This window comes from Anabrus simplex, chromosome 1 (genome assembly GCF_040414725.1).
Source record: "Anabrus simplex isolate iqAnaSimp1 chromosome 1, ASM4041472v1, whole genome shotgun sequence".
In the NCBI taxonomy this organism is placed as follows: Eukaryota; Metazoa; Arthropoda; class Insecta; order Orthoptera; family Tettigoniidae; genus Anabrus; species Anabrus simplex.
In genome coordinates, this window is record NC_090265.1 from 1,701,782,527 (window position 1) to 1,701,805,259 (window position 22,733).

Sequence of the window (22,733 nt, forward strand, 5' to 3'; positions counted from 1 at the left end):
TGATGGACGCTACCAAGGAAGCATGTAAATTAGCCGCTTACTTGTCACACCACATTTAATTAATTTTGTATTTATGGAGAGCTTAAATCACATCGTTACCTGCCATCATCAGAAATGATTAATGATTATAGTACCAGATTTGTTATTGTCCTGTTATTATTATTGTAAGTATAATGTGTGTTTCTGACACGATTAAATAAATAAATCTTTAAGAACAGTTCAATACATTCATTTCAGCCTAGTCCGGAGGTACGGTATTTGATAGTTTTCAATACTCCAGCCTCGTCTCGGTAGATTTACCGGCACATAAATGAAAAACTGTGGGACTGAATTTCGACACGTCGGCGTCTCCAAAAAATGTAAAGTAGGTCGTGAATAGTAAAACCGATAATATTATTATCCTTTCTTTCTTTCTTTCTTTCTTTCTTTCTTTCTTTCTTTCTTTCTTTCATTTCTCTTAATCCGTTTACCCTCCAGGGTTGGTTTCCCCCTCGGACTCAGCGAGGGCTTCCACCTCTACCGCCTCAAGGGCTGTGTCCTTTAGCGCGAGAATTTCGGTTGTGGGATACAACTTGGGAGGAGAACTAGTACCTCGCCCAGCCAGCGTCCTCACCTGCTATGCTGAACGGGGGCCTAGTGGGGGAATGGGAAGATTGGAAGGTGTGGATAAGGAGGAGGGAAGGAAGCGGCCATGGCCGGCCTTATATTAGCTACCATCCCGGCATTTGCTTGGAGGAGAAGAGGGAAACCATGGAAAACCATTTCGAGGATGGCTGAGTGGATCCTTTTCAAACACTCGTACCACTTTTCAAATTTGATGGCGGAGCCGGGAATCGAAGCCGAGCCTTTAGGAGTAACAGATAATCCCACTCTCCACTACACTACAATAAAGTGGATGGATTGCGTGTAGGAAGATCTCAGGGGAATGGCAGTTCACAGAATACGTCATTTAGGACGGAGGGAAATAGAAACGACTTGTCAGCAACATTGACCTCTCATGAACGGGAAAAGACGAAGTTTTTTATTATTATAAAAATCGATGAAACGTGCATTGCTATATTGTGAACAATGCGGTCACACTGTATGTGGCTGGAACTAGCGGATTATTATTATTATTATTATTATTATTATTATTATTATTATTATTATTATTATTATTATTATTATTATTATTACTATTGAAGGTATGAATAGGAAGGAGACGATAATGGGGGAAGAACAGTTCGGATATATAGCAGGAAAAGGAACTACGGTTGCTAGTTCTTTATTTAGGAAGGTTATGGAAAAACGAAAAGAACTACATATTATGGTGTTCATAGACTTAGAAAAAGCAGTGAGCCTCGTCAGGATGTATGGAGATACATGAGGTGCAAGGGAGTGCAAGAGAAGTACGTGCGCCTTTTCAGGACGTGTACCAAGAAGCAAAGATGCAAGTTAGAAGCAGTGTAGAATTGGTGGGGTCCATACCAGTTCAAGTTGGAATTCATAAGGGATCCGCACCGAGTCCCTATATTTCTGATCTGAGAATATATCCGAAGGTCTAAGAGGACCAGTTCTTTGTTGTATCCTATTTACAGATAATATTTTAACATGTGGCACCAATAAATGCTGGAGAAGAGCACTACTCTTAAAATTAGTCGGAATAATACTCATCACATGTACCCGGAAGTAACTGGGAATGAAACTGTTCAGATGGATCAAAATCACTTCCAGACAAGGAACAGTTTCAAGTATTTAGGATCGACTATATCTGGTCATACCCGCCGAATATAGGCTGCCTGGTCTGACTGAAAAAGTTTGTCTTGTTCCTCTATAACATGAGATTAAATGTCCGAAGAAATGGGGAAGCCTTTATACACTGCTCACAAAAAAAAAAGTATCACAAGAAAAAGTATCACAAGTTTGGTATGAACTACCGTACACACATGCTGTTTCACATCCATGGTGCTCTGCAGGGTTGTTTTTTATCCCTTGGTTATCCCTCAGGATGAAATCCGGAGGCTTATCAGAAGCGTACCACAGCGGTGTGGTTCTGTGCTACGAGCCAGAGGTGGGGACACAGAGTACTGAAAAGTGTTAAGAGTAATTTTCAGTTTGTTTTTAGTTGCATTCAAGTGAAGTTAATTTCGGTTTTGGACCGCTGTGTGTGTTTGGGATAATCAAGCGTAAAGGTGTGTGTATTTTCTGATCATTTTTGGTCTCTGTGTAAATAAATGCATGTGTTTTGGTTCTGTATAACATACGTCTGCAAAATAAAGGCACACAAAATATTACAGCCGACCAAATGTTTGATAAGTTTTGTGTTTGTGAGCAGCATATATATGCGGTGAAACGTGCAATTCTATAAGATCAACAATCCGGTCACACTGTATGTGGCCGGAAATAGCTGATGTGGAGATTCTGAGAAGGATGTGTGGGTTACGAGGAGAGGTCCCATCAAATACGTCTTTATACGAGACAGTGTTGAGGTAACAGAAATATCTAGAAAGACGATTGCTCTAGTATGGCCGTATTAAGTGGAAGGATGAGAAATTTGTAGGAAGGAGAATGTTTGACATGGAGGTGGAAGGTAGGAGGGAGAGAGGTAGACCCACAGTAAAATTGATGGATTGCGTGATAAGATCTCAGGGAAAAGCAGTTAACAGAATACGTCATTTGGAACCGAGGGAAATGGAAACGGATTGTTAGAAACGTTGACCTCGCATGAACGGGAAAAGGAGAAGAAGTTTATTATTATTATTATTATTATTATTATTGAAAACAGGCAATGTTCAGGCCTTTTTAATCATAAAATTACCAGCATTTCTTCCCAGTGTAGCAGTAGGCTCATCAGTTCAATTGCTACACGTTTCCAAGACGCTGGCGGCTAGTGCACACAGCTCTGCACTCCGACCAGTCACCCGAGCAGAGGAAGGGCTCTACGCCTCTGTATTCGGGAGACGGAGATGGACTGGTCCACCGTTGAGAGACCACTACAAACCTCTTATGTAGAACAATACAGTGACGGTGTACTAGGAGAAGCATGTGCTCCACTTATATACATGCCTGTCTTTGGCCTTTATATCAAAATTTAATTTTCCAGCAGGAAAAAAGCACAGCAAAGCAAAGTCATCTCCGTACATGCCATGAAGGCCCTTGAAAGGGTGGAAGGTAAAGGCCTCCACTATCCGTAACCGCGGCACGTGATGGGGTAGAGTGGTTAGCTCTACGCCCGGCCGCCTTTGCCCCCAGGAATTAACCTGGTACTCATTTTTGGTGAAGACTGAGTGAACTTCAGGGGTATGTGCACCTCCGGAAGTGGATATCCCGTTTCTTCAATTTTACGACCTCCTGATGGCGATTCGAAACTACGTCCTTCCGGGCGAACCGAGCATGCATTTACCGCCTCGGCTAGGCAGCCCCTTTCCAGAATGAAACCATAGTTTAATTTAATCGATTGCATTTGTAAAAGACATTTAAGCTCTTTAGGCTTTTTCAATCGTAAAATTTGCCCCAATGTAGCAGAGGGCTCATTTGTTTGAGTGCAACACATTTCCAAAACGCTAGCGGCTAGTGCGCCGTTGAGACACCAATACAAGCCTCCTGTGTAAGACATTTATTATTATTATTATTATTATTATTATTATTATTATTATTATTATTATTATTATTATTATTATTATTTATGTCTGTCTTGCGTACAGGTATTTGATGAAACATCAGTCGATGAAATGAAATGCAGTATGGCTTTTAGTGCCGGGATATCCCAGAACGGGTTCGGCTCGTCAGGTGCAGGTCTTTCTATTTGACACCCGTATGTGACCTGCGCGTCATGATGAGGATGAAATGATGATGAAGACAACACATACACCCAGCCCCCGTGCCATTGGAATTAACCAATTAAGGTTAAAATCCCCGGCCCGGCCGGGAATCGAACCCGGGACCATCTTAACCGAAGGTCAGTACGCTGACCGTTCAGCCAACGACTCGGACATCAGTCTATGAAATCAGGGAATACTGTGTATTGCACCCTTACAGGCCTCGCATGGACGACCCACGCATAATAATGCCTCCGCGTAACCTGGCGACAACTACGGATGAGATTAGAGTGAAGAGCGGCCGAATTTGCATAACGAGTTTCGAACTGCTCCCCTCCTACTTTCTGTGCTGGCCTCGGCAGCTCGAGCACTTGGGGGGTGGTACGTTCGCAAGAAGAAAAAAAAACAAATACTTGAGATGGAGCCTTATATAATATGGAAGTAGGATCTCCGGGTTCAACTGTCTACTGGATACTGCTTAGTACTGCTAAAAATGACAAGAATTATGTAATGGGGGTTACGAAGACTAATTTATTCAGAATTATGACATAAAGGAAACAACCCTATACAATGAATTCTCCGCATATGGGAGGAAAAGAAAGGAATTAACACTTCAAATTGACTCGCCTGAGAGCGTCATCTGCACAAAGGTAAAATTGATGTTTTGCGACCAAATCTTCTATCTTTCCCTCATCAGTTTCGTATCTTTGTCGTTAATTTTATTATTCTGTCGATCACACCGTGTAGTCTAAGCTGATGTCCCCCTACATAATACATTCTATTCTCAGCACGTAATTAACCTACACTACATAATTGCCATATTAACAAGATATTTACATAATACGCAAACAAAAACTCACATACCACTGAGCTAAACTCCCGGGCTCCCTTATCTGGCACCAGGACGACAACGTTGGACATCGGTTCTGTTTGAACTCAAAGTAATACACACTAACACCAGCAGAATCATATATATACATCATGTATAAAATGGGGCCATTCCTGTAAGAAAAACATGGTTATCAATATCTTCTGCCCCAGCGCAAGCTTAATGGACGCTCGCACAAGGCGGCCCATTCTGACCTGGGCTCGAACTGGACGCCTTCCGACTGATAAGTACATGTCTGAAATCCCTAAATTATCTACGTTCTCATACTATCGGATATTGTGGGGATCCATCATCATTTATTAACTACCTTCTAAACCACCGTGATATTATCATTTACACATGTGTTCTTAGCCGAACCATTTGAAACAAACAAATAGGCACGGTGTGAACCCCAGAGCCCCGAGTCTTTAACTACAGTAACACGGCTGGGCCGCTTAGTTGCGAGGGGAGAGAAGCAAAAAAAAAAAAAAAAAAAGGCAAGTCATTCGCGCTACTGCTGTCATTCATTCATTGGCTACGCAGGATTCCTGACCCCTCTCAATAACAACGGCCAGCTCTCCTTTCCCGGAGACACATATTTCTGGCCCACTTCATTTGTTTATTCCATCTTACTGCAGAATTCCCAAGAGGTACTCATTTATTCTCTACCTTCTCATTCTTCTCATTGAGCGCCGCATGTGGGCAACATCACATCCGAATTATCTCAACGTAAAACTACCTGGGCATTCGGCCCTCTCATTACGTCTTATATCGCGTATCTTCTTTCCTTGCGCATAGGACTCTCACGATTCCTCTGTCGACCCTTCTCATTCTTTTTGCTCATCGCAAAAATATATGTATATTTTATATTTTCACCATACATTAAAGACTGCGGCCTTTCTGTGTCTCATCCTGGTTACATATAAAAAAAAAACACTCCAGACAATTCTGGTCAAATAATCAAGAATCACGGGAAATTTACAAATTGTCCCTCACACAATTTACTTAAATAACACATTTATGTATCTCTCTCAGTTGGGACTTCTTCTCTCTTGCTGCACCTGCCACCGTTATACGTATAAGATACGCATGCATCGTCTAACTGACCCATGAGCTCCCCTAGCATATACGATAGCCATATTGGACATTAACTAACAACCTTTGGACATGGTGTTCCCTGCTCATCAACACTATTGTTCCAACCACCCCTAGGGGAACTCGAAATATTCTCCTATCCTTGTTTCCCATACTTGCTAGGATATTCTACATATTACTACTAATAACCCCTCACGAAAAAATAATCACTAAGGAAGAAATGGGTCGTCCGGGGAGTTAGCTCCCTTGAATTTACGTCATCATGATAGAGAATAAAATTTCCATATTAGGACATGCATTATTTAAAACATTTAGGTATCACAAAAGGAAAGGTCATCCTATGACCCAGGTTACACATTGTCGTGCTAAGAAAATTAGATATGACATCAACTCATCCGTTTGGTGGCCGTGGTTTTTCCTTCCATGGGAGACCCATGGCGGAGCTTACTGCTGCATTACCTCGGCGCTGGAGACGAGCGTGTTGTCCTTCGATCCTGGGCTGCAAAAGTCCATCATCCTAGTTGGCTCATTCACTGCTACAATCTTAAAGTAATCCAAAGGGATAACACTCCACAACTCGTCACACGTTCCTCCGCTTACAGCGTCACACACACAGAATTTACACAATAAACAGGCAGGTCATTCTAATCACAGGCGGGTGCATTCACAGCATGAATCGGGTGGCTCACAGTACTTGGGACCCCTGACTCAGAGTAGCGATTTGGATGATACCAATTTACTGATACCACGTACTCATTTAGGCCGGTATTGCCCATAGCCGACTCCCGCTACTCGTTCATAAATTATGCTCGCAGCTTAATTAATTGACACGCGGCACTGAGACATTTGCCTAGGCTCGCTTGGCAATTACTTGACTTCCCATCTACACTTCACAAGGCTTTTATAATTTACGGCTGCGACAGACACAGGATTAGATTGCGGACGGTAACTGTAAAAACTGGAACACAATGTAACACACTGTCCTCTCTCAACGACCCGCTAGGAACTGTCTTCAACGGGGGCCAGCCCAGCCTTTATTATTTTCACACCGGAAGAATGGGGGCGTAGACACGTCACGGTTCATTGAGGACAACAGCTCCTTTCATCCCGGGAATTCAAGACATTTAAGTGGCGCATATTGTAACCCTCTATTTCCTCTTTCATCTGAGCCAGGTGTGATAGACCTGCGATTGGCAGTTCTCACGTAATTTGGCTTCCGCCTTTAATGATTTCATTAGCGTCCCTTGGTGGGTGGAGTCATCTTTGAGCGCGACTCTTAGCGTGGGTGACGCTCTCTATTCACATGTGTTAGTAATCCATTACAGCTGGACATCCAGCGACCTCGTTTCGCCCCTTGAATAATGTATTCCATATTTTTAGTCTGGGATGCGCAGAAAATTCAGCTCTATTCATTGGTGTGCCTCCCATAATTTTCCCATGTCTGGATCAAAATATCATATAATTTTTACGCGCCAAAATTCGGCGTTTGGCATCCGTGGAACGTGCATAAAAACAGGAAGTTCCTTCTGTTAGTTTGGAACCCTGGGAAACTAGGCGCCATCTCAGGGCGTATTAGACTACCGTAGCGTCGCGTCGTATCTCTAACTGTGTCTGCAAGTTGAGATGGCTTTTTCACGAGGGCTTGGCTCCAGCCCAACTTTTACTTTGTTTTCCAGGTGATCTTTCGCGAGTTTCATTCTGGCCATACGCTGCTCGAGCCCCTTCGCCCATCATCCGACAAATGATGCGACTTTTGAACTGATTTTAGCAGGGTAGAAAAGCGCCTATGATTTCAATGAGCTGTACAGGACACTGCACGGTTTCAGTATGTTGTAATTCGAAATATTATTATAGAAAGTTACTGAGTGATGTTATAGACTTAGCTCACCTGTTTCTATTTGCTCAAATATGACTCTCTTTGACCAAGAAAACGCTTGTTAAACTTTTCACCCATTTGAATATATCAAGGCTTTTGCAATATAAAATGTTGTTTTATTCTACCATTTAATAGTGCTGTTTTCAAATGTCGTAAGTAGAGAAACAATATTTCCCTCTAGGGATACATTCTCCTGTAATGACTTCAGCAACTTCCCCCTTCCCTTCGCCAGTTCTCTAGTAGAGAGTTTCAGTTTTCATCCATCTGATTGTAAACTCTAGCATCTTGTTGCTCCTTCCTCTGCTCTCGTTTCTCAGATGTGTGTGCCACACCTCTTTGTAGCATCCGTGTACTTTTCAAAAAAAAAAGTGGAGCCATGGAATGGAAATTAATGCATACTATTAAAATTAACACTTTCTACCACGTGGAAGATTTTAATCATCTTTGTATTTTAAGAGGTCTGGAATGAATATTGAGAAGCCCTACACTTGTACTTGTGAAATGCCACAAACTGTTTACTATCTTTTATTTGACTGTCCCATTTTTTTAAAGTAAGAGATGTGAATTAGTGATTAACTTAAAGTCCGTCTCTGTGGTGAAGTGGTTAGTGTGATTGTCTGCCACCACCCCGGAGGCCCGCGTTCGATATCGGGCTCTCCCACGAAATTTGAAAAGTAGTAACAGGGTTGGAACGTGGTCCACTCAGCCTCGGGAGGTGAAATGTGTAGAGGGGGTTTCGATTCAAACCTCAGCTAGCCTGGAAGTAGTTTTTCGTGGTTTCCCACTTCTCCTCCAGGAAAATTCCGGGATGGTACCTAAGTTAAGGTCACAGCCGCTTACTTCCCTCTTCATTATCTATCTTCTCCGATCTTCCCATCCGCCAAGCATGGCCCCTGTTTAGCACAGCAGGTGAGGCCGCCTAGGCGAGGTACTAGATCTGCCCCTGGTTATATCCCCTGACGTAAACTCTCAGACTCTAGGACTCTGCCCTTGGGGCACTAGAGGTGGGACTGCTCTCTGAGTCCTAGGAAAAAATCAACCCTGGAGAGTAGAAGGATAAAGAAAGAAAGAAAGAAAGAAAGAAAGAAAGATTTCATTTAAATGTGTGTTATATACAGTACCAAGCACCTTTTATTGCTTTATTTCTAAAAGTTGGTGTTGTAATGCGTTTGCTAAATTCCTCCATTTTGTATACAGGTCGTCCCAGTTTTAAATTTCAGTTGTTATTTTATGTATTAATCTAGTTTTGTTACCTATAACCATCCAAACGAAACTCCATGGCACAAGACCCTGAAGGGCCATGGCCTACCAAGTGACCGCTGCTCAGCCCGAAGGCCTAAAGAGTACTAGTCGTAGCGCCAATAAACCAGGCGTAAAATAGGGTTTGCAGTTGGATATTCTATAATAATAATAATAATAATAATAATAATAATAATAATAATAATAATAATAATAATAATAATAATAATAATAATAATAATAATAATAATAATAATAATAATAATCTCTTCTCTCTTACCTCGTTATGTCCGTTAATTATTATTATTATTATTATTATTATTATTATTATTATTATTATTATTATTATTATTATTATTATTATTATTATTATTATTATTATTATTATTATTATTATTGTACCAGGAAGTACACCACAACGCCGTGCATTTAAATGAAGCGCCTTGAAGAACGCCATCTATCACATAAAAATAATAATATATAATAACACATGTCACTACTAAAGTGATAGAGTAATGTGGATATTTTTTGAAAAATGAAGGTATCGGCCAAAGAAAGATAAGGGCCACGAATGGTGTCGAAATGAAAGACTCCCTTGGCCTCGTAAACCCAGCACCGTCGGGGTCGGAAAATAAGAAGAGTTGACCAAGGGAGGTTGAAGAGGATAGATGCATTTGATGAGCCGGACACAATTAATTGGAAGAAATGCCAGAACTCAGCTAAGGGCCCCGTGGTCGCCAAAACACTCTCCGAAGTTGAGAGCACCGGGGCCTCTTTTAGTCGTACCTTACAGCAAGCAGGATATAATGTGGATGTTATTCTATCGCCCACACCCACAGGGAGGGTTCAAGAAAACTGGTTCTGGAATTTAAACATCTTAGGTGAAACTGTGAACTCAGATATAAAAACCCTCAGATGTGTCGTGAAGTGTCATGTTGCTATGAGGCCCCGATATGTCCACATGGCAGGGAAAATGCAAAAGAAAGTAATGTTACTGTATGACTGTTGGTAACTTTCTATAATGTAACGGCACTATAATAATAAGAAGAAGATCAGGAAGAAATACATTCAGCTGAGATTTTAACAGTCATTCGATAGACACACTATGGAGTATATCTATCAAAAACGGTAGCCAAAAACATTTATGGTCACTAAAATTAAGTACTCTATGTCAGAAATGTACACTGACTGACAGAGCAAATGCAACACCAAGAAGGAGTGGTTCGAAAGGGATGAAAGTTGGGGAAAAAACAGAGACGGCACGGATGAATAATTGATGTTTATTTCAAACCGATGTCCGACTCGTTGGCTGAATGGTCAGCGTACTGGCCTTCGGTTCAGAGGGTCCCGGGTTCGATTCCCGGCCGGGTCGGGGATTTTAACCTTAATTGGTTAATTCCAGTGGCCCGGGGGCTGGGTGTTTGTGATGTCCCCAACATTCCTGCATCTCACACACCACACATAACACTATCCTCCACCACAATAACACGCAGTTACCTACACATGGCAGATGCCGCCCACCCTCATCGGAGGGTCTGCCTTACAAGGGCTGCACTCGGCTAGAAATAGCCACACGAAATTATTAATTATTATTATTTCAAACCGATATGCAGGTTACATAATGCGCACGGCATCGACTCATTAGGATGTAGGACCACCCCGAGCGGCGATGCACGCAGAAACACGTAGAGGTACAGAGTCAATAAGAGTGCGGATGGTGTCCTGAGGGAAGGTTCTCCATTCTCTGTCAACCATTTGCCACAGTTGGTCGTCCGTACGAGGCTGGGGCAGAGTTTGCAAACTCCCACACGTGTTCGATTGGTGAGAGATCCGGAGAGTACGCTGGCCACGGAAGCATCTGTACACCTCGTAGATCCTGTTGGGAGATGCGAGCAGTGTGTGGGCGGGCATTATCCTGCTGAAACAGAGCATTGGGCAGCCCCTGAAGGTACGGGAGTGCCACCGGCCGTAGCACATGCTGCACGTAGCGGTGGCCATTTAACGTGCCTTGAATACGCACTAGAGGTGACGTGGAATCATACGCAATAGCGCCCCAAACCATGATGCCGCGTTGTCTAGCGGTAGGGCGCTCCACAGTTACTGCCGGATTTGACCTTTCTTCACGCCGACGCCACACTCGTCTGCGGTGACTATCACTGACAGAACAGAAGCGTGACTCATCGGAGAACACGACGTTCCGCCATTCCCTCATCCAAGTCGCTCTAGCCCGGCACCATGCCAGGCGTGCACGTCTATGCTGTGGAGTCAATTGTAGTCTTCTGAGCGGACGCCGGGAGTGCAGGCCTCCTTCAACCAATCGATGGGAAATTGTTCTGGTCGATATTGGAACAGCCAGGGTGTCTTGCACATGCTGAAGAATGGCGGTTGACGTGGCGTGCGGGGCTGCCACCGCTTGGCGGCGGATGCGCCGATCCTCGCGTGCTGACATCACTCGGGCTGCGCCTGGACCTCTCGCACGTGCCACATGTCCCTGCGCCAACCATCTTCGCCACAGGCGCTGCACCGTGGACACATCCCTATGGGTATCGGCTGCGATTTGACGAAGCGACCAACCTGCCCTTCTCAGCCCGATCACCATACCCCTCGTAAAGTCGTCTGTCTGCTGGAAATGCCTCCGTTGACGGCGGCCTGGCATTCTTAGCTATACACGTGTCCTGTGGCACACGACAACACGGTCTACAATGACTGTCGGCTGAGAAATCACGGTACGAAGTGGGCCATTCGCCAACGCCGTGTCCCATTTATCGTTCGCTACGTGCGCAGCACAGCGGCGCATTTCACATCATGAGCATACCTCAGTGACGTCAGTCTACCCTGCAATTGGCATAAAGTTCTGACCACTCCTTCTTGGTGTTGCATTTGCTCTGTCAGTCAGTGTAGATTACCATTGCGTCATTTGGCAGTCGTATTGCAAATTAAAGCCTCCTGACCAAGACACACAGCCAGTCTGAATCCAGCAATTGTTCGCTACGTACGAGTTAGCTTTCTGAGTGAATCTACTGAAGTGTAAACGTTCTTCGAAGTACTGCCTCTACGCAACATTTAATGAATAACTATTTTGCTGCATTATGCAATATTATTTAGTCATCACATTTCAAGTACCTAAGATGCTGGCTATCTCAGGGATAGGATCTGATTGTTGATATCTAAATCTAGTTGGGCTTTGCAAGAAAAGTGAATTTTTCTTTGATTACAACCACTTGCTTCACGTCCTACTGACATAAAAAGTTTTTATAGTGACGATGGGATATTAAAGGGTTAAGAGTTGAAAGGTAACGGCTGTGATCTTAATTATTGTACGTCCCCAGAATTTGGCTGGTGTGAAAATGGGAAACCACGGGAAACCTTTTTCACGGCTGCCGACAGTGGTCCTCGAACCAACTATCTTCCGAATGCAAGCTCACAGCTGTGCGACCTTAACAGCATGGCCAACACCAACTCTCCCGGTAAGACTGTTTCTGAGATTGAAATTCGTATTAAAATATGAGGAACTAGAATTTATTTATATTGTCATAAATTAGTGATTGTTTATGTTCAAAACTTTTTCGGACAACAAAACTTATGACTGCGTAAAATATAGGATTTCAGCTAACGAGAACACTTGCCTTTTGTTAATGCCCGACACTTCTTGAACGAATGTTTTAAAGTGTTCATTCCTTGTTTCCAGACATACGGTAAGTCAGTAAAAAAACCGTGACAATATGTCTTTACCAACTTAATAAATAATATTCTGAGTGGCTGATAGATGGTAAGTTGTTTTAATATGAAGTATTTTTTACATATATGAGCCCTGGTTACCTGTATGTGTCACCTATCAATCAAATTCAATCACTACTGATCTGCATTTAGGGCAGTCGCCCATGTGACAGATTCCCTATCTGTTGTTTTTCTAGCCTTTTCTTAAATGATTGCAGAGAAATTGGAAATTTATTGAACATCTCCCTTGGTAAGTTATTCCAATCCCTAGCTCCCCTTCCTATAAACGAATATTTGCCCCAATTTGTCCCCTTGAATTCCAACTTTATCTTCATATTCTGATCTTTCCCACTTTTAAAGACACCACACAAACTCATTCGTCTACTGATGTCCTCCCACGCCATCTCTCCGCTGACAGCTCGGAACATACCACTTAGTCGAGCAGCTCGTCTCCTTTCTCCCAAGTCTTCCCAGTCCGAACTTTGCAACATTTTTGTAAGGCTACCCTTTTGTCGGAAATCGCCCAGAACAAATCGAGCTGCTTTCCTTTGGATTTTTTCCAGTTCCTGAATCAAGTAATCCTGGTAAGGGTCCCATACACTGGAACCATACTCTAGTTGGGGTCTCACCAGAGACAATAATATGCTCTCTCCTTTACATCCTTACTACAACCCCTAAATACTCTCATAACCATGTGCAGAAATCTGTACCCTTTATTTACAATCATATTTATGTGATTACCCTAATGAAGATCTTTCCTTATATTAATACCTAGGTATTTACAATGATCCCCAAAGGGAACTTTCACCCCATCAACGCAGTAATTAAAACTGAGAGGACTTTTCATATTTGTGAAACTCACAACCTGACTTTTATCCCCGTTTATCATCTTACCGTTGCCTACGGTCCATCTCACAACATTATCGAGGTCATTTTGCAGTTGCTCACAATCTTGAAACTTATTTATTACTCTGCACAGAACAACATCATCTGCGAAAAGCCTTATCTCTGATTCCACTTCTATACACATATCTCCGAAGAGATAGGTGGTGTGAGTGGTACCGATTCCTGTGCGCTCCTCGCGATCCTCTGTCGGTCGTGTACGTGTTAATCTGTCGAGATTTGTTAAATTTTTGGGAATTTGAATTTGTGCTAACAATTGTATGCGTGTAAGGCGTTTAAGGTACGTTGTATGATCAGGATTATCGCTTGTTTGCTGTGGTATGGCTAACATAGTGAATTAGTTTGTACAGTGTGGTAGTACCCAACGGTGACCCATCCGGATACTAGCCACGTCCAATGTTGCTTTGGAGCTGCAACGGCTGCACCGCAAAATTTGCGCTACTTATTTATTGCAGAGGCTAGATAAGTTATTGCGGATGTTGTTTAATAGCAGCTTCTGTTGGCAGCATTGCGGCGCTTCAATTCTGCTAATGTGTAGTATTTTTTTTCAGGGGATGCAGAGGATGTAAGAACGGCTCTCATCTTTATGGTGGGTTTGATAGTTTACTGTGAATTAATTAGTTACAGATTGCTTTAGTTTATTTGTAGAATACATAATTGGTGTGTTAGGTCTTGTGTATGATGTGAGGAGGTTGTTTAATCAGGGTCTATAACAGGCCTTTCCAACTCGAGCACTTAGTGCCGGGGCGCACCAGCGTTGCACTCAGCAGCACCGTTCCCGTCCTTCCCCACCTACTCCACGCAGTACACTGTATTTTACATCAAGAACAATTACGGGCAAACAACTTTCGCAACTTTAAATCTGTTATGGATACTGTGTCAAAATGTGTAAATTTCTGCAGAAAGCAAGGTTTGAACCATCGGCAGTTCAAAGAATTTTTAAAAGATTTCGAGGCAGAATGTAGCGACATTCCGTTTTATTGTATTGTGCGCTGGTTAAGTTGCGTGAAAGTGCTAGCAACCTTCTTTGTAATAATTGAATAAATTGCTTTGTTAATGGAGATGAAAGGTTCTCCACAACCAACTTTGCGGAATAAACAATGGTTAGCTGACCTCGCTTTCTTGGCGGACATAACGTCTTATTTGAGTGATTTAAATATGTCATTGCAAGGGAGAAACATATTGATTAGCACCATGTGTGAATGAATTAAGGCTTCCAAAATGCAGTGTTTGTTATTGAAAAATCAGCTTGAAGCCGAAAATTTTAAAAATTTTACTTCATTAAAATCATTACATGTGTCTACTTACGAAAATCTTAGAGAGTATCAGACGTCATTACTGATTTTGCACCATGAATTCAATGCCCAATTCAAAGAAATGAATGATATGGCACCTCAACTTGAAATATTTATGACCCCATTTTCAGGGCGTCCTAAAAATCACCATCATATTTCCAAACAGGACTGATAACACTACAGTGCAACGCAATCCTAAAGGACAGGTACTGCCACTACAACGGTGATTTACTTTCCTTTTACGAAGGTGTTCATCCACAAGAATTTCCCAGACTTCAAGCACTTGCCTTAAAATTTACGTCAATGTTCGGTACAACTTATGCATGCGAACAGATGTTTTCAATTCTGAATTTAAATAAATGGAGAACTGGGACTTCTCTGTCTAATGTTGTCTTAGAGGCTGTGCTTAAATTTCTACTGCCAAAACAATTTAACCCAATATAGGTAATTAAGTTGCCGCAAAACGATGTCAACAATCGACTTAATCGCTGAATGTACATTAAGGCAAACACAATGTATGTACAGAATAAATTGTTTGTTTACGTGTTCACAGAAATGTCAAATATAATATTGTTTTCGTAGCTGTGCGCTGACTTGACGACCTGTGGTTCTGCCTCTGCCACTTGCCCTCCTTCCCCCACCACCTCACGGGCCGGCCGGGGCCATGAGAGCACCTCAGTTGGAATCGCATGGTCTATAAAGATGTCCTTAATTACAAATATGCATTTTTGGTGTCTATTAACGTTATCTCGTTGGACTGGTTCGTATTGGCCTAGGTTTTGTATTAATGTGTTACTGTGATGTTGAGTATTGTGATAAAAGTTTGTGGGAGAGGGGGGGGCGTGATCTAGGATGTAGGGTACTTTTGTGATATCATGTATTTGTACTATGTGGATGGTGTAGTCTTTGACTGTTACGTGAAGTACACAGTTTTGAATAACTTGTATTTTCCGTATAGTGGAGCGGGTAATAAAGCCAATGGCTGGGATTGCGTATGTTAGTACAGGCCGTAGTAATGTGGTGTAGATTATTTTTACGTTTTTTTTCGGATAGTGTGCTACGTTTATGTATGAGTGGGTGTAGGATTAGTATGTGTCGTCTAGCTCGTTGTATGATGTGTGAGTGTGCTCTTGTAGCCTTAGTCTTGTGTCAAGTGTGATTCTGAGGTATTTGTGACTGGTGACCCATTGCATGGATTGGTTATGTAGTGTAAGATGTTGTTGAGGTTGCATGTGTCTCTGTGTAAAGTGTACAGCTTTTGTATTTTTGGAGTTCATTTGGATTTTCTATTTTATGAGCCAGGATTCGAGTTTCTCGAAGTGTTCTGTATGTGTTGTGCTGCTAGGTCTGAATTTCGGCATTTGGCCATAATGGCTGTGTCGTCGATGCAGATGGCTGTGAGGGTATTGCTGGTGTGGAGAATGCCATTAATATATTGTAGAAACAGGATCGGGCCCGAAATACTGCTCTGTGGTACACAGGCGTAGATGTTTGTGTAAGAGGAATTTACGCCATTTAGGCTTATAAAGAATGTACGGTAGGTGAGGTAATGGTATATTTTATGTATGTTGAGTGCAGTTTGAGTCGTATTAATTTTCAAATTAGGCTGGGGTGGTTTGCTCAGTCAAAGGTGTTACTGTAGTCTAGAAAAATTAAGATTGTACCTTGGCGGTGTTGAAAGTCTGACGTGATGCATTCTGTGAGGGGGAAGAGTTGGTGTGTGGTAGAGTGCTGTGGTCTGAACCCGAACTGTTCGTCTATGAGGATGTGGTTAATGTTCTTTTTATGCGGGAGTGAAGTAGTTAAAAGACTTATTGGAAGGTAGGTATATGGGAAAACATACCAAAATGTCAGTAAAAGAGAGCAAATATTGAAGCTCTGAAATGCGAGTGTTTCATCCTTCGAGCCAAAATCTGATGTTTTGAATCACTTTTGAAATTATTATATAAGGTAATAATGCAGAACAAATTCATTTAAAACAGTTGTACAGTATGTGAAATGAATCAATCACACAATTGAACAGTCTTCCAGAAAATACATTTTCTTCTGGTATCTGAGGCACGATATAGCAATACGAATGACGATAACATTTCACGATGATTTTTCCAAGAACCATAAATATCTTCATGAATGGTCAGATTAAATGGCAATATCATTTGTAAATTAAAGGTGATGTTAGGAACGATATGGAGTGGCCACAATATAAACATTACAAACTTTGCAAAGCATGATTCAGAACTGCATGTGGAGTCATGAGACTGGCATCTTGTGCCTCCTACGCTTCATAAACTATTGATCGATGGAGTAACAGTGGTTTCCAATGCCATGCTTCCCGTTGGACAACTGCCAGACGAAGCTATGGAGGCTAGAAATAAACAATTTCGTGAACACAGGTAACGATTTTCAAGCAAACTTGCAACAGAGATGCCTTAACCAGGATGTAACTTAGTTCTGATCCATTAATTTCTGGTTTACGACCCAGGTGACAGAAGAAAACCAAGCCATTTTCCAGAGAAAGCGTTAACATTTCTTCTCCCAGAGTAGCTGACATCGGCATCCAAGAAATACATGTCGGAGGAAGACGAAGAGGAAGAGGAAGAAAATTCAGATAAATAGTTGAATAAGTATAATTAAGCAGGAAAAATGTGTGAATTCGAATGGGAAAGCGTATGAAACACTGCAAAAATTTTAAATATCTAGGGTGAACGGTAGCTGAAAACAATGCTAGGATAGCAGCCGGTGAAATGAGTTACTTTGCCTTAAGCAAAGTATTTAAAAAGGTAGCCTTAGTCGGAATCTGAAGCTGACGGTTTATAGCACGGTAGTTAGGCCTGTGGTGATGTATGGTGCGGAGACTTGGACTATGACACAAGGTGATGAGAAGTTGTTAAGGAAGTTGTAACTTAGAAAAGTCTATGGCTCAGTAAAGGATGGTGGACTCTTGCGAATCAGGAATAAGAAGGAAATCAGAGAACTGTATACAACTAATAAATCAGATATAGTAGCAGAAATAAAAAGAAATAGACTGCGAAGTTTGGAACATGTAGAAAGAATGTCAGTCAAGAGGACGGTGAAGAAAGTCTTCATTGGAAAACCAGAAAGACGTCGTATAAGGGAAAGACCGAGGATCAGATGGTTGGGTAACGCGGAGGAGGACTTGAGAAGGCTGGGAGTTAGAAGATGGAGAACGAAAGCAATCAATAGAAATGAGTGGGTGGAGATTGTCCAGGAGGCCAAGGTGGTGGTGGTGGTCGTGGTGGTGATGGTAGTGGTGGTGATGGTGGTGGTGGTGGTGGTGGTGGTGGCGATTATTGTTTTAAGAGTAGGTACAACTCGGCAACCGTCCTCTATATAACACTAGTCACAGGGAAAAATAGAAGGGATCCGAAATTTAGAAAAATGAATGTATCGGCCAATGGAAGATAAGGGCCACGAAGGCGCGTGATAATGAGACTCCCTAGGCCTCGGAAACCTAATAGCGCCGGGGTCGGAAAAGAACACAAGTTGACCAAGGGAGGTCGGATATAATATATGAAAGTGAGGAACCTGACACAGGTAAGTGGCAGCAATGCTAGGACTTAGCTAAGTGCCCTGTGGTCGCACACCCACATTCCCAAGTTGAAAGCCCCTGGGGGCCCTTTCAGTCACCTTTTACGGCAGGCAGAGGATACCGTGTGTGTTACTCTACCACCCCCTCCCACGGGAGACAGGAGTGGTGGTAGTGATTACTGTTTTAAGATGAAGTACAACTAGGCAACCATTCTCTATATAACACTAATCAGAGAGAAAAAATGGAAGGGATCCGACACTTCGAAAAATGAAGGTATCGGCCAAAGGAAGTAAAGGGGGTATGAACGGTATGAAAATAAAAGACATCCAATTCCTCGAGTGGTCTAATGCCATCGGAGTCGGAAAAGAACAAGAGTTGACCAAGGGAAATCGGATAGCATAGATGAATGTCACGAGCCTTACACAAGTAAGTGGAAGCAATGCTAGGACTCAGCTAAGAGCCTGGTAGTTGCCAACCCACGCTCCGAAGCTTTTTTTGCTTTACGTCGCACTGACACAGATAAGTCTTATGGCGACGATGGGACAGGAAAGGGCTAAGAGTATGAACGAAGTGGTCGTGGCCTTAATTATAGTACAGCCCCAGCATTTGCCTGGTGTGAAAATGGGAGACCACGGAAAACCATCTTCAGGGCTGCCGACAGTGGGGCTCGAACCTATTATCTCCCGGTTACTGGATACTGGCCGCACTTAGCGACTGCAGCTATCGAGCTCGGTGCTCCGAAGCTCAGAGCCCCTGAGGCCCCTATTAGTCGCCTCTTACGATAGGCAGGAGATACCATAGGTGTTATTCTACCGCCCCCACCCACAGTGGGAAGGCGGACAGGAGACCTTGACCCTACAGGGACTGTAGTGCCAAGGAGTAAATAGTAAGTAAGATGAACAATCCATTCTAGGACTTAAAAGTGCGTCTTCTTTTCCGTTCATGTGTAACCACATTCAAATATTACTTTATTTCATTTATATGCCTAAGGTATCTTGATAGAGCCAATTTAATAATGTTGCCCTATCCGACTGTGCGACGGGTAATTTCAGGATCTCGTAAACATATAAAAAACAAAACATGAAGTGGTGACGTATAAAAAATATGAGGAAGTGTACTGAAATTAGCATTCCTGCTCATTTCATGAACTGAGCAACGAGGCTCTACAGTTGAATCATACGTTTTGAAATCAATTTCTTTCACTAATTTCGGTAAATTGAGTTATGCATGATATCGTACTCCAGAGGCTTAGAAATTTTGCTTTTATATGAGGAAAGTAGCAGTGAGCAGCAGAATATAGCAATAACTAGCCATTGAATATAACGCCTGAATTGAAAAGACATTAGTTAAGAGACTTGCGTCTCCTTTTCAATGTGCCTCCACCTCCCACAACTGAGTGCGAGTTTTGTGATACGCATTAAATGTTTACGAGTTCGTCGTCATTTGCTTACATTTTTTATTAGAGTCAACTGTCAGCGAAGAAAGTGATGTATAAAGTATTGATGTTAAATGAACGAAAGAAAAATGTCAGGCAGACGCAAACAATAAGCTATAAAGAGATGCAAAGGGCAAAGGGAAGAACATAGAAACATTATTAAACACTACAACATTACAATTATGATACTTTTCCTTTTATTATTTTCGAAAATATTACGAGTCGGCTCACTTGTTAACTATTTTACGACCAAATTATAGGCGACACAAATCTAAATAAATTGAGGACAGGAGATGGGAAAGTGTGAAAGTGCCAAAAACATGTTTTCGATTAAACGCCAATAATGGGGTTTCCGAACACAATGGCGCTCTCACCTTTCTCTACCAAAGGAGACCATGAATTAATGACTACCTACGGTCTTTGAAGTGCAAGTATACTACATCCAACACATTTTATATAGATAGATAACAATATTTAGCTTCTTTAAATTTCATTTCTTTAATAAAGCGGCTCAGAAATGAGAAAATACATGAATGATAGCACAAATACACAATGGACAGCACAGAAGAATTGCAGCGCGAGACGCTTGCACATTCACTCTTCCCTACCAAACTCAGATGGGCACATTGGACTGTGGCTCTGCATGTTGAACTTCCTACCAACTAAACTAATGACCTCAGCCATGCGCAGAATTTACCACTGCCATATGTGGCATGGCTAATACATCCCCTTATTATAAAAAACACACTTTTCATTTTTCAGCACTTTCACCATTTTCCATCCTTGGTCTTTAGTTATACATAGTTTATTTGAGACATTGTCATCATCATCATCATCTGTTTACCCTCCAGGTTCGGTTTTTCCCTCGGACTTAGCGAGGGATCCCACCTCTACCGCCTCAAGGGCAGTGTCCTGGAGCTTCAGACTCTTGGTCGGGGGATACAACTGGGGAGTATGACCAGTACCTCGCCCAGGCGGCCTCACCTGCTATGCTGAACAGGGGCCTTGTGGAGGGATGGGAAGATTGGAAGGGATAGGCAAGGAAGAGGGAAGGAAGCGGCCGTGGCCTGAAGTTAGGTACCATCCCGGCATTCGCCTGGAGGAGAAGTGGGAAACCACGGAAAACCACTTCCAGGATGGCTGAGGTGGGAATCGAACCTACCTCTACTTAGTTGACCTCCCGAGGCTGAGTGGACCCCGTTCCAGCCCTCGTACCACTTTTCAAATTTTCGTGGCAGAGCCGGGAATCGAACCCGGGCCTCCGGGGGTGGCAGCTAATCACGCTAACCACTACACCACAGTGGCGGACCTGAGACATTGTATCGGTGTAAATATTTCAATACTTAGCATTTTTAAAGTAAAAACACAATTTTTATTTTTTCAATCATGTTACATTGCCTAATGGCCTTTTCAAACGACTGATTCAATATAGAAAAATTATCTCACTTTATAAAATCTTCAGTTACATTAAGTGCGTGTAATAAATATCACCTATACCATTTGCACACAATAGCAAGTAGTTTCTAGTTTGTACAACTTTCTGTTTACCTATGATATCTCGTAGTACGGACGGAGGGAGCCTCAAATAAGCTTTTCTCTAGAGCGCAGTAAATTCCATATCCTGAGATCGATGAAGCTTTGTACGGTTTACATCCAAGCTATAGCTATGATCTCCGTAGCTCGGTCTCTCTTCCTCTTCCGAACAACTCTGAAGCTTGGAACAAATACCCGCAGCAACACAACCAAACAGCCTCACACAAGAAGACAAGTTGGTGGTGATGATTGTTCTTTAAATCTTTTATCGTATGGCATCATGGTATTCCTCATCCGTACTCTTTGTAATTCTAATATTTAAGGGGCATGATAGACGAGTGGCACTTGAAGCTACGTTCTGTTCTGCTGGCAACCGAATCACGTAAGCGTGCTTTCCCAGCCTCGTGGAGATTGTGGGCTACGAAGTTTCGGATCAAGCTGAGAAAGAAGCGTTACTTCTACCACCTAGCCCATTTTAACGTACCTGTTAGAGGTATTTGTTGTCAAGTACACTGAACCGTCTTGGTGTCATGGGAATTGGAGTGGCTAGCTATCCGAGCTCTAAGAAGCTGTCGAACGGTGGCACTCATTCTGGCATTTAAGGAAAGTGGCCATAATTTGGCGTAGGCTCAGGATAGGTCATGAAAAATTACGCAAACATATCTCCTAAAGAGGCAAGATCCCTCAGTTTGTCACGTCGAGTCTAATTCACTCTCTGGACTAAGATGAATTTAAGTTTATATTGACTTTTGTTTCCATTTAGGTTGTTAATAGAGGATGATTGTCAAGTTGCACTTCCATTTAAAACAAAAATCACCACCATGATCACTGACCCCCCACCAGGTTGACCGTGCTTAGCATCTCGGCATGAATGCATGGTTTTTGAAATGCAAAGACACATCTCTACAGTTTGAAAAGCGCCGTGGCTTTGACCATGCTATCGACAGCAACGGAAAACCACAAAGTTCTTCGCTTTAAACAATTGGTGTGAAATTGCCCTATGGGAAAATCAAGTGATCCTAAATATGTCTCTCTAGATCATGCCCATTCATCAATGGCTGGTAATATTGCAGATGATCCAGAGTTAGAGGTTGTGCACAACGGCAGACAGAAGAAACTTGAGTACCTCGGCCATATCATTCGAAATAAAAAGTATAGACTCCTAGGTTATCATATAAGGTAAAACTGAAGGGAGGATAATATTTTGGTTACGGAATCTACGATAATGGTATGAACTCAGTACTGTGTAGAGATGAGAAGAATGCAAGAATGTGGAATGTAGCCTGCAAGCACGAACTTCCTGTTCTGCCCAGACAGATCGGCTCTTATCTGCTCTTATCTGTTACAAGAAAACATTGACTCTCACTTTGCAGTTTGCTGGATTACAATTGACAAGAGCGAAGAGCTGCCAGTAGAAGATAATAT